This window comes from Colobus angolensis, unplaced genomic scaffold (genome assembly GCF_000951035.1).
Source record: "Colobus angolensis palliatus isolate OR3802 unplaced genomic scaffold, Cang.pa_1.0 Scaffold105, whole genome shotgun sequence".
In the NCBI taxonomy this organism is placed as follows: Eukaryota; Metazoa; Chordata; class Mammalia; order Primates; family Cercopithecidae; genus Colobus; species Colobus angolensis.
Window position 1 is genome coordinate 2,565,983 of NW_012111475.1, and position 25,114 is coordinate 2,591,096.

General features: G+C 49.4%; 1 protein-coding gene across 1 annotated transcript in view; it reads left to right on the forward strand.

Moving 5' to 3' along the window:
* LRFN2 (leucine rich repeat and fibronectin type III domain containing 2) overlaps positions 1-25,114 on the forward strand; it is a 189,377-nt gene that overhangs the window by 45,685 nt on the left and 118,578 nt on the right. Inside the window, exon 2 of the mRNA XM_011944204.1 lies at positions 12,118-12,125. The gene's annotated coding sequence lies outside the window, so the exon portion shown is untranslated. The remainder of the gene's footprint in view (positions 1-12,117; positions 12,126-25,114) is intronic.

Here is a 25,114-nt window from a genome sequence, read left to right on the forward strand (position 1 = left end):
CAAAAGGGAAGGTCACTTCAAGGCTCTGTTTAGGAAGGCTCCAGATATCCATGGCTAACAGCTGTTCCTTAGCCTCTGCCCTCTGAGGTCTGGCCCTGCAGAGGTGGGGACAGGTAGTTGTGGAGGGGGTCTTATTCTCAAGGAGAGGCGTGGGTTTGGGGCTGAGAGGGTAGAAGATGGAGTGAGGAATGAGCTGTTAGCTGTCCTCTGTCTTAGAGAGGGAGGAACCTGGACACAGCCCAGACTTCCACCCATAAGGGTGTGAAAAGACCAGAACAGGGCAAGGTGAATACCTGGGGTGCGACATTCAAGAGGGCACCACAACACTCAGCCATGGAAAAAATCATCTTTTAACGCAAACATTTCTGATGAGCACAAAAAGACAGAATCTGACACTGTGCTTGGAGGACTCACTGCCCTCCTTCCTCCTAGCCCCAGTCCTGGGCCTGACACACAACGGGCATCTCTGAGACCAGAGGGCAGGTGGAGAGGGGCTGTGCTGAGACGCCCTGGGTCAGACACACGTGTGAGAGTCTAGGAGGAGAAGCTGGGGATGGGGATATCCCCTGGGAGGTGCCAGGGGAAAGCTGTAATTTGGAAAGCGGGGAATGATTGGGGTTTATGGTGGTTGGGGTTTTCTGATGAGGGTCTTGAGCAGCAAGGACAATATAGTGGCCAATTTGTCTGTTGTTGCAGACCAAAGAGAAAGAGGGCCTTGGATGCAAGGATTTCTCTTCTTAAGCCACCCAGTCTCTCAGTGTAATTGGACCCATTGTGTTTATGATAATTCATGTTGGGTGCAGGAATCCTGAGCGGGGATGGGGTGGCTTCCTGCTCTGGAATGAGCTGTCAGAGGGAAGGTAGTGGGTGGCAGGGGGCCATGGAGAAGGGGGGCTGCTGCAGAGCTGGAGGCCTGGGAGTAGGGGAAGCCTATTGGCTCCCGGGCTTCCCATCACTCCGCAGAGCCCCAACCTTTCTCCTTCTCTCCCCTCTTCCCAGGTAGCCCCCTCACTTCCTGCCCATCCCCACAGTGTTGAGTGCCTAGGGTTCATGAGACTTAATTTCTATTGAGGAGAAACAATTATTTATTTCTCCCTTTACCCTTTCTCAGAATAGCAAAGAGAGACCTGAAAGAGGCAGCCTCTGCCTTAGCGTTGGTGATTGTGAGAGGGTCCCGGGGGTGTTGTCCCTCCTTAATCCTCAGACCTGAAGAAGCTGAAGCTGAAGCCACAGGAAAGGTGATGGGGCAAGAGGGTCTTCATAGGCCCATGCTCCTCATTTCCTATGTTCCCCCCTCCCTTCAATCTCTAGTGTGCCTGGGATCTCCTGATTGCAGCTGGAGCATTAAAGGGGCTGGTGTGGGTCCTGTGCCTAGTCCCTCCCTCATATGTCCCCTGCCCCCACCCCAGACCCTCTGATGTCCATCCAGCTTTAACACTGAGGGAGTCCCCTTAGTGCCTAACTGGACACCGAGGCTTTGAGGACTAGAGAGCAGCATAATGCCAGGTCTCTGCCCCGATAGTGGAGCTTGTGGTCTGGTGGGGAGGTAAGCCACCCCCACAGACAGGAACAAGTCTCGTTAGGTTTGGCTCAGGACAGGGGAGAGGCAAAGATGGTAGGTATCAGACAAGGACCAGAGTGGTCAGGGACGCTTCCTGGAGAAGGAGGCAGTTGAGGTGGGCCTTGGATTCAGCTCTCTCACAGCAGCCCGCTCAGTTCCCCTGATACTTCTCCTTGGAAATTTCCTGCCTTGGGTTTCCATAGTTGGGGCTGGTGCTGGCCATAGTTTGTTATGACTGGTGGGGGCACACCCAGAACCTGTGGCCTTTCCCTGGTTGTGGCCCCGGGAGTGAGGGGATATGTGCCTAGGAAATGTTTCTACTGGAAGAACATTCATTTTGCAAATATTCCTGAGGGCCTACGATATGCCAGGCACTATTCCCAGTACTTGGGTTCCTGCCCCCATGGGCCCTACACATCTAGGGTGATGAGCCTCTGCTGGGTGCTGCAGACTATGCTAGAAGCTATTCTGGCAATCACAGTCCTTTTAGGGAGTGAGCTCCCCGTCCCTGAAAACAATTACACAGAGAATGGATAACCACTGCACCAGATCCCCTGGATCAAAGTCCAGCTCTGCCATGTACTAACTCCATAACCTTCAGCAGGGTTCGTCAACCCTCCATGCCTCAGTTTCCTTATCTGGGAGACAGGAATAATAATAACCCTACCTCATAGTGTTGTGGTGAGATTTAAGAAAGCTTGGAGATGTAAAGCCTGAAAACAGTGACAGGCACATGGAAACCGCTTGACAAATGGCACCTTTAGACGAAGAGCGGTGACTGTGTCCATGATTATCCTCCAGGGGTGCCTTCGCCGGGGTCCAGGAGATAAGGCTCAAGGTCTTTGTGGCTCCACACCCTCTGATCTGCAGATTCTGAGCTGCCCTCCGTCTGGCAGGTCTTCTTCAGCTCCTGAGCTTTGAGGGGCAGGGCTTCAGGTTTCTTGGTGGAGGTTGCACCCTGCATGGAGTCCCTGAAGGCCAGTTCTCCCAGCACTCTGCAGGTTGGAGCCTGAGTTCCTCCAGCTGCACCTCCTAGTGGTTGTGGTCCAAAACAGGCTCCTCATTTCCCATATTCCCCGCTTCGTCTCCATTGTAGGCCCAGGCCCTTTAGTCTCTTCCCTGATTCTTTTCATTTTTCTAACTCAAGACAGCTAAAGAAATTCTGGGCCCTCATTTGCTGTAATTCTGTTAAGTCACATTGTGACCTCAGGGAATAGTTAACATGCATGTAATACATGTTCTGGGTTTGCTTCCAGGAAGGCAGTGACTTTGACTCTTCTCTTAGACTAGAAGTACCTTGAAAGTAGGGATTATTTCTTCCCACTCAGACTGGGGCTCCCTGAGGACGGGGCTGTGTCTGCCTCAGACTGGGGCTCCCTGAGGACGGGGCTGTGTCTGCCTCAGACTGGGGCTCCCTGAGGCAGGACTGTGTCTCCCTTAGACTGGGGCTGAGGACGGGGCTGCGGCTCCCCTCAGACTGGGGCTCCCTGAGTTTGGGGCTGTATCTCCCCTCAGACTGGGGCTCCCTGAGGCTGGGGCTGTGTCTCCCTCAGACTGGGGCTCCCTGAGTTTGGGGCTGTATCTCCCCTCAGACTGGGGCTCCCTGAGGCTGGGGCTGTGTCTCCCTCAGACTGGGGCTCCCTGAGTTTGGGGCTGTATCTCCCCTCAGACTGGGGCTCCCTGAGGCTGGGGCTGTGTCTCCCTTAGACTGGGGCTCCCCGAGGTTGGGGCTGTGTCCCTCAGACTGGGGCTCCCTGAGGACAGGGCTGTGTCTTCCTCAGAGTGGGGCTCCCCGAGGCAAGGTTGTGTCTCCTCTCAGACTGGGGATCCCTGTGGACAGAACTGGGCCCCCACTCACCCTGGGAGCTGCTGGAGCACCTTGCTCTCTCCTCGAGGTTTGCCCAGGCCTCGCCCCTCGGGCAGGAGCCTCTGAGCCTTTCCGGGTCTCCTGCTCTGCCTCTGCTTGAAGCAGAACCTCCTGTGACTGGTCACATGCAACTGGCAATTGACTGCGAACTTCTTTATTTCCATCTCCCCACCTGACTCCATCCTGAGCCTGCACAGTGTCTTTCTAACATTCTCACTCAGGCCAGACCCATCTGCTTCTGCATCGCTGAGCCAGCTGCAAAACCAGGTGACCTCCTTCTCCTTGTCTTTCTTATTGTCCCCTTTCCCTAATCAAATTATTTTTTTTCTGCATTGTGCACATCAAAGGAAGCTTTGGCTGACTTGGGTTCTCTACACTCACTCAAAACACGCTCAGAACACTGATGAGATGGGCATAATAAGAGTCTGAGTGCATTCTCAGCAAATGTGAGGCCTGCACCCCCTTCTTGTTATCCTTCCTCCCCACCTGCACCTCCCACCAATGCAAACTGTGCAGCTAAGCAGTTAACAGACAGATCAGCCTGGATCTGCTGGAGGGCAGGAGGCGGGTGCCTGGCTCGCAGCCCTGCCCCCTGCCAAGGATGTGTCCCGATGGGGAGGAGAGGTAAGCGTGGTTAATGGGGTCATGTCAAAGCCCTTTTCCAACAGGCTGTAGTGGGGATGTCTCCTGACCCCAGGCAGGTTTTCAGCCACCCCCAAGGGACACCAAGGCAATGGCAGGGACAGTTCAGACCCCATCCTTCCGTTCTCTTTGGAATTCTGGGTCCTGGTCACAGCCTAGGTTCCAGGCTGCCCTCAGCTCTCCCCAGGCATTCAGGACACAGCTGTCTGCCTACTAACTCAGGATGAGCAATCATAATAGTCATGATAATGATGGTAATCATCATGAAGCCTTGTTGTAAATGCTCAGAATGCCTCCCAAAGGGCATTCCCTTTCATCATCTCATTTGACAGGCAGGCGAGGTGGCTGAGACCTAGAGGGATCAGAGGTTTATGATCCCATAAGAAGGCAGCAGCCACTGAGGCCTCCCGTGCTACAGAAACTCTCTCCTCTTGGCCTTATCTTGCTTTCTGGGATGACTCCAAGACCCAAGGCTCGACCTACAGCTGCCCAAGGAAGGCAAACTAGAGTGGCAATGAAAAGACTGGGCTTTGTAGTCAGAAAGACCTCACTCCAAGTCCCAGCTCTCCCACTCTATCATGGGCCTGGAGGCAAGTGGTTCCAGCTGGTTCCAGCTCTCTGAGCCTCAGGTGCCTCATCTGTGAAATGGGATCTGTGGTACTCATTGCCTAGGGATTTTCTAAGATGGGCACAGGGCACCTGGCACTTAGGAAGTGCTCAGTAAATGGTATCTGTCTTGGTCTTATCCAAGAGATCCCCTGTTCTTACCACAGGCTATGGGTCGCCTTGCCCAAAGCCTGTGTCCAGAGACCTGGGGAGAGTGATGATCCTAGAAAGAAGGTGAGGAGTGAGCGCCAACAATCATCATAGTAATACCTGATATGTGTCAGGCCCTATCCTGAGCTCATTGTGTGTATGTTATCAGCCAATTCTCATAACATCTTTATGAAATATTGTCATTATGAGACCCATTTTCCAGAGGGGAAACCGAAGCACAGGACAGTTCCATATCTGTCCAGGATCATGGAGCTGGCTTCAGAGCCTCCACAGATCTTGTCTGCCTGCTGTTGCAGAGCCAGGTACTGCCAAAGCTACTATTTGAATTCTCTGTAGAGTTGCGAGTCCATGGATCATCAGTCGGGGGGAGCAGGGGGCTTTCAGGGTCTGGGGAGCCCTCTTGTGTTATGTGTACATTTCCATGAAAATGTGCAATTCACATTTTCCTTGGAGGAGCTTTCACCAGATTCTCACAAGAGTCCGTGACCCCCAAAACATGAGAACAACTCATCTAGTTCATCGAGCCCATCTCACAGTGAGAGGATGGAGACCCAGCAGAAGTGACTGGTCACACAGCTGCTGGCAGAGCCAACACTGGGCCTCAGCATTCCTAGCCCGCTAGAATGTTTGAAAGTGGTTCAGAGAACAAGCTCTGCCATTCAGGCTGTCTGGTCCACCACTGACCAGCTGTGTGCCTGTGGGCAAGCTACTTAGTCTCTCTGTCCCTAAGTTTTCTCATGTAGAAAGTGGAAGGGAAGTTGTAACAGTGCCTGTGACATGAGAATTAAACGGCTAGTCCGTGTGAAGAACTTGGAGCAATGCCTGAGGAATTCTAAGTGCCCGGTGAATTGGGCACACTTGGCCCTTCATCACACCAGTGTGGTACCATTAACTGTAATGATGCCATGCTGCTCCAGCCTCCACCTTGCAGTGTGGCCACAGGTAGAGGCCTTCCCTCTCCTTCCTTGGTCCAGGCTGTGCTTAGCTCCACTTGGGCTTTGAATCCATCCTTTCCTCCACAGCACGCTTCTCAGGAGTTTTCTGTGGGTGCAATACTTGTTTGTCAAGTCTCCTCTATCAGGATATGAATTTCCCACATCTACAGGCTACTTCTGCCTTTATCTTGTGTCCAAAGCAGGGATGTTCTAGCCTCTGCTTCCCAGGGCATTTGGTACAGGCGAGCTGACCTGACTGAGTCTAGGAAGTTGTACCTCACTTTTTCACATTTTCCTTGGAGGAGCTTTCACCAGATTTGTGGGGCTGAGAGGTAGGAGGAGAGCTTTTTGTGGTTTTAATCAGTAGCCAGTAATTGTCAGAAAAGACTACCTGAGGGTCCCTGAAAGAAATTGACCTCTCTCTCTCTCCTTCTCTCTCTCTCTCTCTCCTTCTCTCTCTCTCTCTCTTTTGTGTGTGTGTGTGTGTGTGTGTGTGTGTGTGTGTGTGTGTTTTGAGCAAGAGAGGAGTAAAGTAGAAAACATCCCACTCATATACTTTTTAGAGCAGGGAACAGATTTTTAAAAATTCAATTGGTACATAAAGTAATAGAAAATGTATTTTGGTTCTGTATTTCTTCCAGTCAAGGGAAAGAAAAAGAAAAGACTAAAGAGATAGAGAAATAGAGACAGAGAGAGAAAGAGAGACAGAGAGAGAGACAGAGAGGCAGAGACAGAGACAGAGGCAGAGACATAGAGAGAGACAGAGAGACAAAAACAAAACAAAATAAAATAAAGACTCAATGGGTGAAACAGTAAATGGTCACCAAGACACCTTAAGAAGCCTTGGGAAACATTCTCATCCTGTAGGAATTTAACACTCTGCCACTTAAGACCTTTAAACCATTGGTCGCTGCATTTTTACAACCACAGGCAGCCTGACGCTTGTTGGTACTTGACCCCCAGTCCAGGTGAACTAAGCTATGGATTTGATGAAGCCTGAAGGCTGGAGGCCTTCATTATTGTCTTGCTGTTATTATCATTGTGTTGTGTTCAGTACCCACCTGCCGGGGGCTCAAGGTACAAAATTGACAGGGTTCCGCCCTTAATGAGCTCCCATCCCAGTTGGAGAGGCAGACATGTAAATAATGATTATAGTAAAAGTCAGGCTGCTATAATTACTATAATAAAAGTTCAGATAAAGTGCATGGAGGAGAGATTAATTAATTCTGACTGGGAAATCCGGAACTGCTTTGTAAGGAATAACTGATGAGGCATCTTGGAGGAGGTACAGGATTTCCGTAGGCAGGGCAGGCAGAGGCAGTGGAGGTGGGATGGCTTTTGCATCAGACAACTTGGATTTAATATTCAACTATGCCACTTCCTGGCTGTGTGGCTTTGGGTTGGTGACTTAACTTCTCTGAGCCTTCATCTATGAAATGAGAATAATGGTGTTCCATTACATATCTCATAGGGCTATTATATTAAAAGATAAAGCACATGACATTGTTTTGTAAAATATAAATTGAACAAATATAAAACAAGTAGCATTAGGGGGCATGATTGCTATATGGGTGAATGTGACCACTAGGTCCATTATATTGCCATAATGTGTGGAAGTCCATTCCAGCTGTCTTTGGGATATGATGACCCCAAGTAGGACTAGACTGCCACCTCCCTAAAACTGTCTCCACAGGAGAAAGAATTTCAGGCAAAGGGGAAGGCACCTCCAACTGCCTGACACTTAGTCGGCCCAGGGTAAGGCTTAAGAGAGCCCGCGGCTGTGTGCCATGCAGGTGTCCCTGATGTGGGTTCACTAGTCAAACTTCAGGAGATGAGACTGGAAAGGTAGGTGGGGTTAGAATGCAAACTGAGCTTCCATATATGCAGGAACTGTGTGGGCACCTGAAGAATTCCTGCACGGAGACTCGGGCGATTGCCCTTGCCTGCAAGATGTTCACAGATCCCAGCATGGAGACTGCTTTAGGTGCCAGGGGCTAGTGGGGTTCTTGGACAGAAAGTAGCACTGATGGGTTGTGTCAGGGCATCTTACTGGAATGTAGATGATAGAATGGGGAACAGTGGCCAGTACAGGCTTGTAGGGAAGGACATTTGTAGGTGACAGCTCACACAGAAGATAAGGAGGGGGCAGTGGTAGTGGAGATGGAGAAGCTATGGATTAAAAAAACTATTGTGTAAGTAGAATCAGCACCAACTGAAGGCCATGGGAATCGGCCTCATAAACAAAAACTGGCACACAGATAAGACAGCCGCAAATGCTGCTAGCAGAGGGAGGGAGGGGGCAACGAATCAAAAACAGCTCCAACGGCAACTGAAATTCTTCTCCACTGCTGGAGGGAGGACCTGGGAGACAGACACTCAGAAGACCATTGGGTAGAATTGACTACAGCTATCTTGATGCATACTTTGCGACCCTCCTAGACACGGCAGAAATGTACACATATGCCCTGGCAAGATGTGTTCCTGGGCGTTCAGAATGCACTATTCCTAATAGCCCCAACCGGAGACTAAGAAATGCTCATCAGCCGTGGAAGAAGTCAATCATGATGTGCTCACATCAGTAAATACTACACAGCAACAGTCATGAACAACTGGAAGTTACGTTGCATGTTCTGTGAGAATCTCATGAACGTATGAAAACAGCCAGGCATCAAAGACTAAATATTGTAGGATTCCATTTATGTAAATCACAAATGAGATGGCCTATCTGTGGTATTAGACATCAGAAAAGCAGTTGCCCAGTTCGGGGAGCAACCAGAAGGAGCATGAGGGACTAGTTTTCTTTTGTTTCTCTATCTGAGTGCTGGTTACATGGTCTGTTTATTTGGTGCAAAGTTATTGAGCTTATTATATGCACTTTTTTGGTATGCATCTGGTATTTCAACAAACATACTTTTTTAAATGTTCCCTTTCTCCCTTCCAAAAATGGCTCCAAGGATTGTGGCTTGGTGCAGACAGGCAAATGGTGTTGACTGTTAGTTACCCAGACCAGGAAGGCAAAGGGAGAAGCAGCATGTGAAACAGCAAAGAATTTGCTTTGGATGAGGCCGAGGTGCTTGTTGGACAGTCAAGGGCAGGTGTGAACTTGGCACTCTGAAGTGAGTGTGAGGAGCTTGGACCAGTCCTGGCAGAAGTGTAGACCTGAGGGCTATCAGTATGGTAGGCATTGTGGAGCAGGGGGCAGGTCCCCCACATGGAGTGTGGAGAGTGAAGAGAGCAATGGGTAGTGGGGGTGATGGGTCCTGGGGAGAACCAGGGTTCGGGAGCAAGCAGAGGGCCAATCCTGTGAGGAAGTTGGGAAAGGGGTGATCAGAGAGAGGACAAACTCAGGAAGAAGAGAGCATCACAGAGATCATGGTCAACAAGGCCATATGTTGTAGAGAGGCCAAGCATGGTCATTTTGACCATCACCACCACTGCTGCTGTTACTGCTTTCTTCCATGTCTTTTCTGTCTCAATGAGCTACTATTCAGTTACTCTTTCCTATCCTGAACCTCACCATTCACCCTTACCATAACTTGGGCCCTTGTTCATTTCTGGAACTGCTTGTGAGCCAGGACTTTCCTATCCCAGGCCTGTACAGTTGATTGCCCTGATCTGAATGTAGAGCATTCTTCCCTGTTAGACTTCACCTTCTCTCTCTCTAAGCCACAGGGGAAAGTAGAGAAGACTGAGGCTTCCCCGAGCAGGCCTGTATGCTTGGGTGGCACAGAGTCCAGGGGATGGGTGGAACAGGCAGTGGGCGTTGCAAAGAGAGGGCCTGTCTGTCTCTGCTTCATTCCTTCTGCGTCGACTCTCCCTGGGCCTGCGTCTCCCTATGCTTAAAGTGTGAGTGTTGCCTAATACATTCATCCATAGGCGCCACCTGTAACTTCTAGCTGGAGAGAAGCGGAAGTTTTGTAAGCAAATGAAAATCTATGTTTCTATTTGGGTATCTGCAATGTGAAATGAGGACATTTAAAAACAACAAGAATCCTTCAAATTAGCATAATAATAATAGCTCCTGTTTATTGAACCTTACTGTGTGCCAGGCACTAGGCTGAGCCTGCACTTTTGTGATCTGATTGAATTGTCACATGGGGGTTATGCAATTATGACTCCCACTTAATGGCTGGGGAAATTGAGGCACAAAGAGTTTTAGTACCTTGGCTGAAGTGTCTCAGCTAATAAGCAACAGAACTGGGATTTGAACCCAGACAGCTCAAAGTGTCTGCAGTGAAATGTGACTATTGTTTTGAAAACAGGGAGTGGCGGCAGAAAACTATGCATAATCTAAATCCACAGACAGTCCATAGGCTCTTTATTTTGGGTTTAGAATGCCCTAGTTGATGGTTTGGCAGCAGATTTATTTACTTTCTATATTCCATTTGATTTAAACAAATATTAAGATGAGTTACATTTCCCTTAAGCCCATATTGACTGCTTGCAGGAAACAGTGTGGATAGCATGGTAGGCAGTTTGGTCCACAAATTTAAGTAAGCAATAAATATCACATTTTCTTTATTTTGTCTGCACTGCCATGAAACTGACCCTGATTCCCAAACCTCCTACTGAATTGGTGGGAAATTCAGTTTCTGTCATGACTGGGACTTTCCCTTTCCACTCAGTCCAGGGTTATGCAAAGGTCCTGGGGTCCCTTGAAGTGCTGGCTGACCTCTCACAGCCTCCCAGTGACTTCAGAGCTGCCCTGCTCTCCCTGCTTCTTCCGAATATCTCAAATAATTTCCTCCCAAGCTTGGGCTTGTGTACAGAACAGGAGGGGCAGTGACCTCAAGCATCTTTCATTTTCCACCCTGAGGCCTGTTAAAAAAGAAAAGGGCGATAGGGAGGGTCAGGACAAATTAGTGTGTGTGTGAGTCTGTGGGAAGCCCCTGCCTGCTAGAGGAGCAGGAGCCACCCAGGCCATACCTTCCCCAAACGTGTAAACAAACTGAGCCCAGAATGTGTCCTGGGGTGGCAGGAATGGGGCTAGCAGTGGGACCACTTGGAGCAACCAATCTAAAAGGCTTCTTGGAGAATCCATGGGAACCTGGGGTGAGGATCAGAAAGCCCAGAAGATCCTCTGCACCCTAGAAAGGGAGAAAGGAGGAATATAGACAGTCCCCAACTTAGGATGTTTCAACTTACGATTTCTGACTTTACAATGATGTGGAGGCTCCCAGATTTATGATCTAGTGATGTCCAGAAAAACCTAAACCCATTCTAAGTTGAAAGTATTGTAAGCATTCAACTTACGTAACCTCATCGGAAGTCAAAAAGCATCTGTATTAGTCTGAGCCTGGAGCCCTTAGCCTATGGAAGGAGCTGAGTCACTGGCTTTGACCCCCTTAGCTAAGGGGGTCCACCTTAGCTCCCCAAGGACAGCAGTGGTAGGGTAGGCCAGAGGCATCAGGATCTGAGCACTGGAGGGCTTTAGGGCCAGCTGGTTCAGCCTCCTCCTCACGTTAAAGAGCTGGGAGAAGGTGTGCCCCACGTCGAGTGACTCTGCTGAGTGCTCCCTCTTCCCATGGGCATCTAGAGTGTCTGAGAATCCAGGCCTCCCTGTGTTCAGCCTGGTTGCTCTAGCACAGCTGTGTAGCTCCCCTTCGGCAGGCCACCAGTGGGGAGAAGGGGCTGGAGTTAGGTAACACATGTGATCTTTACCCTGTTAGAATTCAAAGGTTGACAATAGAAAATTGAAGCTTTAAGATACCTCTTTTGTAAAAGCTAGGCTATCCTGTAGGGGTTAAGTATTTAACCTCTGGTCAAAGAAACCAGATTTGAATTCCTGCTCTGGCCTTAATCAGCAGTGTGACCTTGGGCAGTTTACTTAACCTCTCTGAGACTCCATTTTCTCCTCCATAAATGGGAATAATAACAGTCACTTTGTAGGATTATGTGAGTTTGTGTGTTTAGGGCATTTTCAGTTAGTAACGCATATGATAATAGCTATTATAGCTATGATTATTGTTAGGTCTGGTGGCAGGAGGTTCCTCTGTCTCCTCTATACGACCCAAACTACAAACTGAACTTGGCCTCAAATTTAGAACATAAGCATGTAGTTTCAAATGCCTTAAGGTGCTCTTGCTGTAATTACTTTAAAAACAGCATCATTAAGTGATCCTTAATGAGTAAAATAATTTATGTCATATGATTTTCAAACCCTGGTCAAATACACTATGGTACCTTTCTCCTTAATTGCTTACATAATCCCCCTATCTTTAGCCAAGTGTATATTGGTTCTCTTTCTCAATGATTTAAAATCTAACTTCCTTCTCATATTTCAGACTGACATATCATCTACAGTGGCTCCAGGCCTTTTCCTTCCATGACTGGAGACTCTGAGGTCCTAGAAGGAGTCCGGGTTTTGTGGTCAGAAAGACCTGAACTGAAATTCTGGTCCGACCCCTTGCTGTCTGTGTAGCTTTAGGTAAAGATCTTGTCTCACTGTGTACGTCACATCATAGGCTACAGGGTCAAATGAATGAAATAAAACCTACCAAGCCCCTGGTGCAGAGGAAGCATCGTTGAACATTAGTCCTTACCTTGTCCCTTTTCATTTTTCTATCTCTGACATGACTTTGGCTGTCCTGGAATGTATTGTTAGAGAAGGCCCTGGAAGAGGAGGCTCAGGCTGTCTGCAGCTCTAGGCCTTCCTTCAGGCAGCTTCTGGAAAATAGCTCTCCAGTGCAAAGAAGGTCAATTTCCATTTTGCTTTCAAGGATGAGTGAAATGCTGCTCTTCCAAAGGAATCTCTAGAAACACTGCTATTTGATGTCACTGGTCTCATGCTTAGGGGCCCTTCCCTTGGCCACATTGGAGTTACAGCCTTGTGTCACTGAGCTCCTGCTGACAAATCCATATTTATGCCCTCAGTGCAACCTTTTAATCCTACTCAGTCCCTTTGAGGTCACCCAGTTCAGGCAATGACCAGTCCTGCCCAAAGGAATGGTCCCGGGAGCCAGGCAGACCTGGCTTTGAATCTGTCTGCACCTTCTCCCAGGTATGTGATGCTGTGAGCTTAGCTTCATTCCCCAGATCTCAACCCTTTCATCTTAAAATGTGGGCTAAGAGTGGTTCCTGAGTCTTGGGTTAATGAGGTGGTGGGTGTGCAGGGACAAGAGATGCAGGAGGAGTTTGAGTGGGGAGGGACCCGATGGCCACATCCAAAAGGAAGCCCCCAACGGGCCACACAGGTCTGCAGAGTGCTGGGCATGTTGCTGAGCTCTTAGGGAAGAGCTGGCCTCGCCCTCACAGTGGACAGAGAGTGGGAGTCAGACATGGAGAATGCTGCCGTGGTGGAACCCCCAGAGCTCAAGGGCAGGGGAGAGAACGTCATGCGGGTGTGGAGAACTGGTGTGCTACAGACAGATGCTCATTCACAAGATCCAGGCAAGGTCACGCCTTCCTGGGAGCCTAGGCTAGGAAACCAGAACAGGGCAGATCAGAACTGGGAGGAGGCAAAAGCTGTCATTTTCCGTCTTTACTAAGGTTTGTTCTGTGGCCCCTTCAAGGAGAACTATAGAAGTGACTTAATTTGGCACTTGGAATGGTGACACATACACACACACACATACACACACACATTTGCTTGAAATGACCTTTTTGCTCACTGGGTAAAGGCCAAACTGTAGTGTTGTGACTAGCTGCAGAGCACGCTGGCTGGATTCAACCCCAGTTCTGCTAGTTTGCCTTGTTTTTGTCCTCTGTGGAATGGGGACAGCAGTAGCACCCTTGTTGCAGAGATTATTGTGCAAATTAAGCAGTCAGCCCATAGGCAGTGCTCAGAACTGTGCCCTGCACCTAGCCAAGGAAACATTACTGCTACTAAACCAAGAACATCTTGAGAACAGGAACCTTTTCTCTCTCCCTCTTCCCAGCACCGGTGCTGTGCCTTCGTGTTCAGTGTGTATTTGTTAAAGATGGTGACGTGTAGCTGGCCCTTGGAGGGGGGTAAATTTCAGCACAGAAATGGAAAGGGAAGAACTTGGGGGAAGACTGTGTCTTATGTGGTCTTGGGCGCAAAGTTCCAGGGCCAGAGAAAAGCAAGATTGTCCAGGACGTAAGAGCCAGGGCTAGTGGTTGGAGGCCTGGCAGTGTGGGAGGCTGGAGCAGGGGGGCTTCCTGGAGAAAGTGAGATGGGTCAACTGACCTAAGGGGAAAGTAAGAAGGTGTGGCAAGAGGAAGGAGGCACCACAAGAGCTGAGGGGCAAAGGGTAGGCTTGGAGCATGTGTAAATCTCAGTTCTCTTTGCTCATAAAGTTCTGCAGATGCATATTTCTGTCAGTTTTATATTAACATTTACATAACAAGTAGATTGAGAGATTGCATTATTTACATATATATGGGAGGCTGGCTGGAACTGGGGATCCTCAAGCCTGTACATGACGTTTTATTGATTAATAAATTAGACACTTACAGATCAGGCACAAATCAAATCTCACCATTTCAGACACCCATCAGGTGCAAATGAATGTAAATTGGTGGCTTCATTTGCATAGGGAAAGCAAACCATTTAGTCGTCATTTGTCATATGCACCCTTGAGAGGCTGTAATTTGCCTAGTAGAGCCAGCCTGCAGCAGGGCCACCCTTGCTTTCCGGGGTGATTTCTGAGACTGCTCCAGGCAGGGGTGAGCAAGGGAGTGGCCTATGGAATGCTCCTGTGTCCTGCTCCCCCGCTGAAATCACCAGCATGGCTCCAGAGGAGGACAGCGGAGCCAGGGCCAGGTGGGGACACTGCCTTGTCACAGAATCAGAAATGAGGTGGCCAGGACTGGAGAATCTTGAAGTCCACTTATGCCCACTTTGTATTTTATAGATGATTCACTGAAGTCCAGAGAGGGGAAGTGACTCTCCTAAAGTCACACAGTAATGTAGGTGCAGTGCCAAGACTAGAACCCAGTTCTCCTTACTCCAAGCTCATTACCTTTGCCACAATGCCTTTGTGGTTCTTTATAACAGGAAATAAAGGAGCAGGGTATGGAGCTTCTAGAATCACTGACCCCTGACTCCGTTTTCTGAGGCAGGGGTTGGAGGTCAGGGGGTAGGGGTTCAGGATAAGAATGAGTTGTTACTATTAGGATCCAGTTTTCTATAAGCTTCTGTCATGGCCTGATTTCAGGGCACTTCGAGGGCCCCTCTCTCCTGGGAATATTGACCACCATCTCTTTGGCCCCCCAAGTTCCTTTAAAGACAAAAAGAAAGGTCTTTTGTTATATATGAAAAGACACAGTTTAAAGGCTGGTTGGGCTGCCCACAGAGTTAGTGAGAGGAAGCGCCTCGGCCCCCTGCCTGCGTGAGCCAGGTCTCCAAGAAAGATGGAAAAGGTACAAAAATGGGACACCAGAGGCCAGGCTTTATCTACTCCACAGCCAAAGAGAGACAAGAGATGAGGGCCGCAGGGGTGTGTGTGTGTATGACAGAGTGTGTGTGTGTCAGTGTGTGTTAGAGGTGTGGCGGGTGGTGGGTGGGAAGCAGTAAGTCAGGGTAGCAGGAGGTGACTGGCCTACAGCATCAGTTATCAGGACAGGCAGGCATCCAGCTGATCTGTCCTGGTTATGGGACACCTGTTAGAGGCAGGGGGATAACTGAGTTGACTCTGATGGGAATTTTCTGTATTGTAAAATCTGCATGCGTTTTGGTAGGTTAGTGTATCAAATTTGGATGTAGTTCTATTTTATTTTTAAAATATCTCCCTCTGCGTGCTAAGAAAACAGGCTAATGGGGACATTATCCCCCAGGTTTCCTGTGCCCCTGTTGTTCACGATGATGAGGAAAACAGCACGTAATTTTCCTGCAACTGCTGGGAAGTGCCATGCAGCTTGGGGTGGCCTCCCCAGCCCTCCCCGTGCCCTTCTATGCAGACGCAGTTGGATGGCAGTTGGAAGAGTACTGGCCCTGGGAAGACCCAGCTTTGAGCTTCTGTGACCTTGGGCCAGTCAACTCACCTCTTCTTGCTGTCACAGAGACAGAAGTACAGGACCTCAAGCACAGACCTGGGGTTGGCATTCCTGCTCTGCTGCAGGCAGGTTTAGCATGGCCATGGGACTGCCTTGTGGCCTTGGGTGTCTTAACCTTTCATAGCAAGCTTCATGTGTTCATGAGTAAACAGGGCCAATGATAGAACTTACTTCTGGTGAAATCATACATGCTCATGCATGCCAATTCCTGCCCTGGGCTGACACAGAGTAGGTGCTCAGTGGATCGAAGGTATTATTTGTAGCGTCTCTGGTAAAGTCTTGTTATGCCTTCTTCATAGGGCTATTGGTAAAAAATCACCTCAAGATGCTTTAGGGTCCTAAAGCACTAAAAACCAACCAAACAAAAAAGAGTTGGCTTTGTGATGAAATTATCCTTCACCACTTGGATCCATGGGGCTGAGGCCCAGGGTTAGGGTGTGGGTGGGGTGCTTGTGAAACCCACTCTTGGTGAGTTAGGTGGGCGATGCATCAAGGGGCCTGTCTGCAGGAGTAAAACTGGAGGCCAGAGTCCTCCAGAAAGAGGATAAAGGTTCCAATTCACCATGCATTGAGCTTTTATTGAGCACCTACTGTGTGGCAGGTACCTTCACAGGTGTTATCTCATTTGGTCCAGTGACACATAGTCTGTTGTTCCTCTGGGCTTCAGATGGCCCCTCGAGCCCCTGAAACAACCAGAACCATGGTAACAAAAGGAAAGCTCACACGTGCTGAGACACCGTGTGTCACACTCAGTCTCTCTAACGCCATTCTGACAGCAGATTTGCTAACTTGGCCCAGTGCCTGTGTGTCTGTCCTTCCCTTATTACCACTCTCCTTCCAGACAGGTGCATTCACATCCACTGCAGGCCCTGCACCTGACACTCGGCCCCAGTTTCTGCCCGTCACACAGAGGGCAGAGTCACAAACATGACACAGGCTCAGGGAAGGCATGAGTGGCCATCATCCCTGATTCCCTCTTTTTTCTTTGAAACCCCTATGGGGTCCCACATAGATGCAGCTGCCTGGTTCTAAGCCAGCACTGTTCAAACTGTTGTGCTCCCAGGATTCCTCCATAGGAAGGGGCTCTGGAGTAGGAGGCAGGCCAGGGCCCTGGAATTCTGGTGTAGGTGGGAAACAGCAACCTTTATACAGTCCCCTCGCCAGCCCCTGGTTGCTGGTTCCATCCCAGCTGCCTTTGGGAAAGCTGGTCACCTGTTGTTAGGGGCAGGAGATGAGGGAGGTGCAGAGGGAAGTTGTCCTCTTAGAGTTGTGTGCAGACAAGAACCTCTCTGCCTTACCTACCCAGTACCCCCAAGAATCCACACCCTCATACCACCCTCCAGCTTCCCTTGAGATTGGGGCAAGCCTGTGCCTTAGGTAGCAGGCTGGAGCTCTGGGCCTTTTCTTCTTGCAAAATTGGCTGGACACTCAACTTTCTTGCTCCATGGGGTCCCACTCGAATACCTCAACTCCCTTGCTGTTGCCCAGAAGCCCATATGACACCACCTTCCTGGGAACCCTCTAGGCAGAGCGTGACTTTTATCTGAATTTTTCCCTGCTCCCAGAATGGCAGTCGGCCGGCCTTCAGTACCACATTGCCATTTAGTTTTTCCGTGTTTTTCCCTGCACTGGTGCAAGCTTGCCCCAGCTCCCTGCCACCCCTTCCCAGCAGGACCTCCCAGCATGCCTTGCAGCTGGCAGCACCACATACAACATCTGGCTGTGTGAGGACCCATCCTCTCTGGCTGAGCAGCACCATAGGACCCCATAAAGACTCCCTGTCTTCCTTCTGGTCTTGGAGGCATGGCCTTAATCCTTTAGAAACTCTTCAGCCAGCCCATTTCACAGATGAAAATCCAAGACCATGGAAGAATGGAACATACATTTTGCTTCAAAGCCCACAGCTATTTCGGTCTCATAATGGGGCCATGTTTGGGAAGGGGTGCAGCATTGCCAGCAGCTCCCCTGTGGGCTGTGTTCCGCTTCTCCCACCCCTCCCTTTTCATTGGTGTCTTTATTCTGTTCTATTCCAGGATGTAGGAGATTGATAAGAAGAGGTGGGTCAAGGTGACATTGCCAGCACGTGATACAGTACAGCCCAGCCTGAGCTAGAACCTCCTTGTCTGGACACCTCCCTGCCTCCTCCCCTCCCTGCCACACAGTCCCTCAAGGGCAGAGCCCAGAGCATCTTGTTGCTGTTTAGTGAATCTTGAGTGATAATTATATGTATAAAATTCGACTGCTTAAACCGTTCAGGATTAATCGGCACCAACACACAGAAATGTGCCTTGCCTGTAATTAGTGATTCTCTGGCAAATGCATTTTGCAAAATAGCACTTGATTTTAATAACAGGCTGTTAGTATTAGAAAGCTGTGCACATTTTGTTTCAAATTGTCAAAGAAGCCCCCTCTCTCTGGCTGCTCCAGTCCCCAGCCTCAGCTCACAGGTGCCTGGGACTCTGAGATCCTGTCTGGAAAGGGGGTGTCAGTGCCCTTCTAAGCCTCTCCCCACTCCAATCCCCATTCCTTCAGGGCACCACAAGAGTGCCTTGCTGCTGGCAGGCTCCATGTGAGATTCCCAATCCTTCTCATCCTCCCTTCCTTTCCCCTTCCTCCTCTCTTCTCTCCTCTATTCAACATACTATGGCATACACACTTTTCCTGTCCCCTCCTCTTCTCTCTCTCTTTCCTTCCGGCTGCACAGTCCTCTCTGACTCTAGTTGTGTCTCTCTAGCGACACGGCTCCATGCCTTTGAAGGAAGGACTTGGAGTCTGCCTCCCAGCACTCTTCACTGTCTCTCTAGTGGCTTCTCCTGCCTGGCCTGTTTGTTCCTGTGTGTATGTCATTGGTCCTCTAACTCTTAGCTTGCCTGGGACAGAACTGAGATAATGTTCCCACCCTGCTCCTGGCTGCTGGGCGCTGCCCCTCTGAGGGTGCTCGGTGGTGATACAGGGTTGGCAGCCTCCCCAGCTGCATTCACGGCCAAGCATCTGCCATGGAGACCATGAAGAGGCTGGCTAGCCAGGCCTGGGCAGAGGGGGACAGGTCTAAGGTATGGCAACTCTCCACCCCTCCCTACCGCAGCCTCTGCACCAGCCTCCAGAGGCCCCTCTCCTTGCCGGCACCACTGTGTCAGCACAAAGCCAGCTGCTCATCCTCCTCAGATTATATGAACAGCAGTGGCCATTAGAGGAGACCTTCCTGATGAGGACGGGAGTGATAGGAAAGGACAGGAAGGCCACGATGCCTCTGGCTGTGTTGGACAGATGGCTGGGTGGTTAGGCAGGACCCAGGTCTGCAAGGGAGGGGGCTTCTCCTACAATGGGAGCATACACCTAGTGTTTGCTCTTCTTTCCCTGCTCTAGCCCCCAAAATGACCCACCTCCCATGTTCTATAACCTCCCACCAAGTTGCCCAGACTAGAGCCCAGAGTGTCATGCTTGCTCCCCCTCCCTGTACCTCCTTCTTCAGCCCACATCCTTAAGCTGCCTGTCCTCTCTCCCAGCCCCTCTGCACTCCTCCACCCCTTCATCACTGCCGTACGCCAGAACTGCAGCATCATCTCCTCTCGGGCTGGGCTTCCTGTTTCCTGCTACAGTTCTCATGGTTGCCAGAGGATTCTGCCTAAAACCAAAGCTGAGTCTCATCACTAGATTACTTAAAATCCTTAAGGGGTCTCTGTGACCTCAGAGTCAGGCCTGAACTGCTCCACCTGGCCCTGCCTACCTTTGCAGCCTCATCACCCACTCTGTCCTACACACCCTTAATATCCAGATATGCCACACTGTCCTAGCACCACTCTGCTCTTGCATATGCTGTTCCCTCTGCCTGAAATGCCCTTCCATGCCCCTTCTCCTTTGAGCAATTCTAATACCTAGGACAGTGCTTGGCACATGGCATGTGCACACTTCAAGTTTATCGAATAAATGATAAATCTTACTCATCATTTCAGCCTCCACTCAAATGCCTCCTCCTCTGGGAAGCCTTTCTGTCATGCCCTATAGACTCACCTGCTTCCCCTGTGTGTTATCAGACAATTTTTACACATCACCTTTCCTATCCCCATTGTATTCGTCAGTGCTTGCTGAGTAACAAACCACATTAAAACTCAATGGCCGAAAGCAGCGATGCTGAGCCTGGTTTGACTGGAGAGGCTGTGCACATAGCTGTGCTCTCATGACTCTCATCTTACTCCTGAGACCAGCAGGCTGGGCCACGCATATTCTTGTCATGGCCATGGTGGAAGCACAAGAAGACAAGAGGACCCTAGGAGGTTTCTTGAATCTGAAGGCTGGAACTGTACATCACTTCCACTTTATTCTGTTGGCCAACGCAAGTCATATGGTCAAATTCAAAGTCAAGGGGTGGTATTCTCTGCCCCTTATGGGAGGAACCTCACAGTCTTATAGAAAAGAACGTGAATACAGGGTTGGGTGGGCAGATTTGGGACCATACCAGTGTTTAAGTCCTGGTCCCACTGCTTATCAATATAGACCAGTCATTCCACCTCTCTGAACCTCAGTTTTCTTAATTTTAAAGGGTTGTTATGAGAATTAGAATCATTCTTTCACTCCCTCAGCACATATTGTATTGATAACCTGCTGTGTTAGACACTGTTCTAAGTACTGAAAACACAGCTGTGAACAAAACTGATAATCTATGGTGAACACTGAGTTCAGTGTCTGGGCCAAGTGGTGAGTCCCCTAACTCTTTCCTCAACCCCTGCAGAAGGGGTGACTCTCCCATGGTTAGCACCCCTGGGGTTTGCCCTGGTTGTGCTCAGATCTGCCCTCGCCTCTCCCCACTGCTCAATTCAGCCCCCACTGAAAGTGCTGAGCTCTCTGCTGCCCCCACACTCTCCACTTCCATTTCCTCTTCCTGGAACCCCCTTGCCCACCCACCTTCACTGACTTGCTTCTGAGCCTGCTCCCCTGGCTCAGTTCAAGCATCACTTCTCTTAGGTAACATGCACCACATTTTGTTGTAATATGGTAAACCTTCCAGGGCAGAAGCCATGTCCTGTTCATTTTTGTGTCCCTAGTGCTTGGAATACAGTAGGTACTCAATACGTGTATTGGTTGAACGACAATGAATGGATGACTAAGTGTATCCTCAATGATCTGTACTGGCTCAAGTGAGGGCCATCAATGTAAGGACATTAGAAATGATGCTAGCCGGCTTCCATGGGGCATTACCAGGTGCTCACCCTGGGCCAATGCTCTGAAGTACACAGGACCAAGACCCTGCTCTGACTCACATCTAAGGTCAGTAGATTATCAAGGAGGGAGCAGCATAGGAGGTGAGCATGCAGGTCTACAACCAGACCTGCCAGATTCAGATCCAGGCTCTACCATTCACTAAGCTGGGTGAGCTTGGCAACTTACTTAATCCTCTATACCTCAGTTTTCCCTTCTGGAAAGTGGGATCATAGTAGTATTTATTTCATAGAGGTGTTGGAAGAATTCATTGAACAAATATTTATTGGTCACCAGCTGAAGAGAGAGCAGGGAACAGAATAAAATTAACATAGGATTAAATAAGATGTTACATGGAAAATGCTTAGTACAGGGCCAAGTTCATAGCACACAGTAAGTGTCCACAATGGTTCTTATTCTTGTCTAATTCAAGCCTATTATTTGACAGATGAGGAAACTGAGGCGCAGAGGGAGATAGGCATTCACCCAAGGTCACACAGCAAATTAGGGACAGTACTGGGACTAGCATCCAGGTTTCCTGATGCTCAAGCAGTGCACAGGGCTTTTTATACTTCACCAACTACTTCTACTTGGAAAGTGGTGAACTGGGAGATGAGGAGTCAGAGAAAGTGGGTGGGGAGCAGAAGGAAAACAGGCCTGATCTGCCCTCATACCCCCTCTTAGCTCATGTGAACCTTGATTGAGTGATTCAGTCTCTGTTGTCATTGCCGAATTGTCCGTACTGATGGAGTAGAGTTAATTCCAAAGGGCAGTTAATCCCGTAAACCCTCTCCCCAGCTCTGCCACATGCACACTATGCCATCGAGTGTGTGTTGCTGGTGGGTGGGTGTGTGAGGAGAGGTTGCTAATTAACCCCCTAATTAGGCTTTGCACAGACTGATACTGAAATGAGCATGCCTCCTGCAATGCACATACACAGGTGGTGGGGAGGCATCGGGGCGGGGAATGCTGCTTAGCATGAAGATTCCAAAGATGAATGAGCAGAGAAATGGATAATCCACATGGAGGCCCGGCTCTGTGGGCTGAAGGAGGCTTAAGAACTTCTCTGCCTTTGTCCAGGGTCCACATCAGAGAGAAAGACTCTACGTCTTGCCCAGAGTTAAGCTTAAATGGAGCAGCATGATTTTTGTCTGAAAAGTCTGAGATGGGACCAGTAGAAAGATGAGCATTTTAAGAAGGATTTGCTTCCCCATCTTGTGCTTTCTGTGTCTTGCAGCATGACCTGGCCCTCCACATAGGAATCACACCTTCATACTTATAAGGTATGGCTAATGTAGTTCTTACTCCCTGGTAATGTTCCTTCTACAGAAGTCTTTTGAAGGCCATGTGTTAATTAAATTGAACGGATGTAGGTTGGGATGTCAGGCACTTGGTAATCTGTGGTGAGGGTAGGGATGGGGAGAGTACTGCAGCTGGGGATGAGGAGAGTGAGGCCAGTTATCTCATCAGAACACTTGGGTGATCTAGTGCTTTTGCCACAGCAGGGCTATTCTTTCCAGCAAGTGCTGATTTCTAGAATGGAAAAGTAAGCCCTATGCAGGCAGGGACTGTTTCTGGTTCATTCAGTAGTATATCCCAAGCACCTAGAACAGGGCCTGGTTCATAGTAGACACACAATAAAAAACAGCTATGGAAGGAATGGAGAGCTCCATCCAGATGAGGATGAGACCTTCCTGGCCTTGGAGTCATTTTCTGCCCTTTTCTTAGATGAGGAGAATGAGCTCCATAGAGGGGAGGTGTTTTTCTAAGGTGATATAACAAGCAAGGCTCAGACTGGGGACCCACTCATCCTTGGCTGCTCCTGGCTACCCCATGATCTTCCACGAACCTGGAGACTTGAGTAGGAACAGTGTATGCCTAGTGTGGAGGGGGTGTGTGAGAGAGACAGCTGTGGAGGGAATGAGGTCAGGGAGGCAGGACTTGGTCAGCAAGTTGGTGGGCAGATGCTGGGGGAGAACCCATTTGGCAGGTAATTTTCTAATTAGTAAAGCAGGTGGCAACAACTAGAGATTCCTGCAAATTAAATCAGGTGACCCCTTCTCACCTTCTCACAGTGATGTGTGGGCCAAGCTTCCCCAGCTGCCTTCAAATGGCTGAAAACTGAATCCTTTCTCTCCTCTAGCGTCCTTGTTCCTGTTTCCTTGTGGATGTCATGGTCTGCTGTGAAGTCTGCTTGGTGACCCTTCCAGGCCTGACTTGGTGTAAATGATTTTGTTGCAGAGAATAACAAAGTCCCAGTATTTATTTGGCATCTGTTGGGATATCTGGAACCCTAAGCAGAACAGAGTAGAGCTGGGGTCATGTCCCTTCTTTAATGATTGGGAAGACTGAGGCTCAGACTGTGCTGAGTACTGCTCCCAGGTCACCCAGCCTGAAGGGGTTTCTTAGTCTGGGTTCCTCTAGAAGCAGGCTCTGAGACCAGGGTTTGAGTCTAAGTAATTTATTTGGGAGCTGGGCCCAGAAAACACAAATAGGTGGTGAGACAAGCAGGAAGGCAGCCCACAAACGGCAGGTTTTCAAGCCATCTATCTCTGGTGGCAACTGGAGCCTAATCCCCCTGGGAAATCATGGGAGCCAGTGAGAACTCAAGCCTCAGTGGGACCACCTGAGGAGTGAGTGAGCAGGGGTGTTTATACCCCTATGCTGAGGCAATGGTTGAACGCTTTTTTTTTTTTTTTTTTTTTTTGAGATGGAGTCTCACTCTGCCCCCCAGGCTGGAGTGCAGTGGCATGATCTCAGCTCACTGCAACCTCCTCCTCCCTGGTTCAAGCAATTCCTCTGCCTCAGCCTCCCGAGTAGCTGGGATTACAGTCGCATGCCACTACGCCTGGCTAATTTTTTGTGTGTTTTTTTAGTAGAGATGAGTTTTCACCATGTTGGCCAGACTGGTCTCGAACTCCTGACCTGAGGTAATCCACCCGCCTTGGCCTCCCAAAGTGCTGGGATTACAGGCATGAGCCACTGCGCCCAGCCGGATTTCTTAGGTTAAGGGTGAGGAGTGTTAATTCCCTGGCAGCTTTGGCCTACCATGTGGGCAGGCAGAGCGGCTTTGATGTGCCAGAAGCCCTCAGGTGAAAGATGTAGGTGCTGGCAGCTGGGAGCCAGGCACTGTCACGGAAAGGGTAATGGGATCTGCAACACTGGGATTCAAACCCCCATCAGAGTAACCCTCAAGCTCATGCTTTTTATACCAGATCTCACTGAACCATGTATTCTGCTCATTTTTTTTCCTGGGACTGCTGGTTTCAGGGACCAGGTCAGCACAGAGTTTATAATCTGGAGGTCTTTTCAACATGCAGTTGAGGATGGAGACACTGGCCACAACATATATGACATTCCCCGGCCAGCCTCCCTCAGCATCCCTCTGGATCCCCTTCCCCCTCTTTACTCAGAGTGTGTTCAGAAAAAGCGCACTCATTTTAGCATGTGTCTGAGTGAGGCCAAATTAGGAAAGTAAGGCTACAGTAAAAATAAACTCACTAAAGCATGCCAAAAATAAATGGCTTTTAGATTATCTACTGTTCTGGATTATGCTAACCCTCTAGAGAGTGACCAGGACTGCTGCATTCACCTACGGCAGGCCAGGCAGGCTGGGAGCTGCCCAGGTGGCTGGCCCAGGGTGGGGGCTACTGCTGGGAAGTTCTAAAAACGGGGCCTCCAGCCAGGGGCAGCATAAGGGGGGAGCTGCATATGGAAAATGAGATACACTTTGAGAAATGGGAACTGTTTGGCAGCATTTTCCCCACTCTGCTGCTTCTCCAGGAAGCTAATAGGTATTATGAGGGTGGGAGAGAGAAATGAGAAGGGTTATATGGTCAAGTGAGTTTGGAATTGGCAAAATCAAGAAAATGTGAAAATTGTAAAAGTCAAAAGCTGAAAGTTTATTTTTACTGCAGACCTTCTCAGATCCTTTACCTTTCTTTGGCAGATAACAATGTTGATTTGTCTAGTCACGTGTAACATATGACTGGGTGTGGTGGCTCACGCCTGTAATCTCAGCACTTCGGGAGGCCAAGGCGGGCATCACCTGAGGTCAGGAGTTCAAGACCAGCCTGGTCAATATGGCAAAACCCTGTCTCTACTAAAAATACAAAAATTAGCTGGGTGTCGTGGTGCATGCATGTAATCCCAGCTACTCAGGCAGGAGAATTGTTTGAA